Genomic DNA, 2246 nt, shown 5'->3' with positions numbered 1-2246 from the left:
CCCCTGACTGTGTTTACTCAGGCTGCATTTACCTCAGGTTCCCTCCAGCGCTTGCACCATGAACCCCACAGCCTTTTGAGCTGCGCTGGGCCAGCCCTGGCAAGCACGGGCATTACAGGCCCTTGGGCGGCCCGCTAGGTTGTCTCTGTGGGTCACGAATCTGCTCTCCTGGGGATAGTTTATTGCTTGCTTGGGGACAGATGGGGCAGGCCTCCCTCCACAGACACACTCTGAGCCACTTGGCTAATCCTTTCCACAAACAGGTCTGCACTGGCATGTCCAGACTGCTGGGAGCTTTATCTTTGATGAGAAATGGGGGTGTGGGCCTTCCAGATTCATCCTTAAGCTTCTCCTCGGGCTGATGTCAATTAGGTTCCTCAGGACTGAATAGGATTTGATTTCTGCCAAGTAAATAAATGTTCACTTCAGGGTTAACGTTTTGACAGGCAGTTTATTTTTATGAGTTTTCTTGTTATTTTCTCCCCCTACTGTCTCTTATGCTCCTCCATATGGGGCGTGCTAAGGTTTTTGTCACACATGGGCAATTTGCCAGGCTGAAAGCAGCCACTCTCTCTTTTTCAACCCAAAGCTCCTCCTTAAACGTCTCCCCTGCACCCAAGGGCTGAGCCAGCCACCTTAGAAGCCCAAGCCCCCTGTGGCTGCTGAGCTTTCAGACACCCAGCAGCCCTTGAACTCTCTGTTCTGTTGCATGCTTCCACTCAGCCCGTCTCCATTCTAGACAAGCCGGGTGCTGCTCTGGCTAGACTGCTGAGTGTGGGTGCTGAGGGTCTAGACCAGCTCAGGAAGTAAGCAGGCTTTCCTTGGGTCCTGGGAGGCAAAGGCCTTCGCTGTCTCCTGACGCTAAACATGAAAAATAACCGTCCCATGACAGGTCTTATCCTTGAAAGCACGAACACGCAACAACACAGTGGCGTCACCTGGAAAGGTTCTCTCTGGTCACAGGGAATGTTTTTGTAAAAGCAGTTTTGCTTTAACCTCGGATTTTTTTTTTTTTTGATGGCTGATTTAAGAGAACAGTGTGAGGCTGTGGAATTTTGTTTCCTGCTCGGGAAAAAATGCCACAGAAACGGTTATGATGTTGAACACAGCTTACAAGGACAGCGCTGTGGAAAGATTCAAGTGTACGAGTGGTTTTCTCATCTCAAAAAAGGTGAAATGTTAATTGATGACAAACCTCTCTCTGGACAGACGAAAATGTCAACTTGTAGTGCATTTGGGGTTGATCCCACCAGGTCAGACTGTTAATCCAGCTATTGAGAGTTTTTGAAAAGATCGAGTAACAGTGTGTGGCATAAAAGGCCTGATTTGTGGCAGACGGGGGACTGGTTTTGCCACCACGACAATGCACCTGTTCTTGCAGTCACCTCAGTGTGCCAGTTTTGGGCAAAAACAGCATGCCTCTCTTGCCCCACACCCTGACTCGCTTGACCTCTCTCCATGCGACTTCATGTTTTCTTGAGTGCAGAGGGACATGAAAGGACAGCAACTTGATGACGTCAAGAGGTGAAGAATAAAAATAGGGAGGTGCTGTCAGCCATCCAAACAGATGAGTTTGAAAAATATTTCCAAGAATGGAATCACAGATTTGGCAAACATATTAAGTGTCATGGAGACTACGTTGAAGGTGATAAGATTGTTTTGTAGGAAAAAAATTTAAATACATAGCTTTTGGGGAAAAAATCCGGTTTCTTTTGGGTCCCCCTCCTCCTCTGCCACCCCACCCCCCTCCGTCATAGAATATGTTCCTTCTGCCCTTTTCCACCAGCCAGGAGGGTTTTGTTGCACTTCCCTTACTTCCTGTAGTTTGTATTTTGAAAACAAAAGGTATGTTGTTTTTTAAATAACAACCAAAAAAATCACCAGGTGCATATATATGTTTTTCAAATTTTACATAATACTCCCTTGCAGTTCGCTACTTTATCATGGGTCTGAGCAAACCATGAAGGTGATCTGGATTTCTGACCCTCCGCCCGCTGTTCCCACAGTCCTGTGTCTCTCAGACCAGAACAAACCTGTTCTGCATGAATTCTCTCCGGGAGAAAGAGCTGAGAATGGAGGTGGGTGGGGCACCCATGAGAGGCCCAGTGGGTCAAACAAATAAGCCGACACAAAGCTTACGTGTCTTTACCTCTTTGCTGTAGAACCCGAGCCGTGTATAAACAGTCCCCCTCTTTGCTCATGAGAGCAAGGGAAGTGGGTTTTACTCTGCAAGCTCTCCTTTCCCC

Source organism: Tenrec ecaudatus, chromosome 13 (assembly GCF_050624435.1).
Source record: "Tenrec ecaudatus isolate mTenEca1 chromosome 13, mTenEca1.hap1, whole genome shotgun sequence".
NCBI lineage: Eukaryota > Metazoa > Chordata > Mammalia > Afrosoricida > Tenrecidae > Tenrec > Tenrec ecaudatus.
This window is presented reverse-complemented; position numbering follows the sequence as displayed.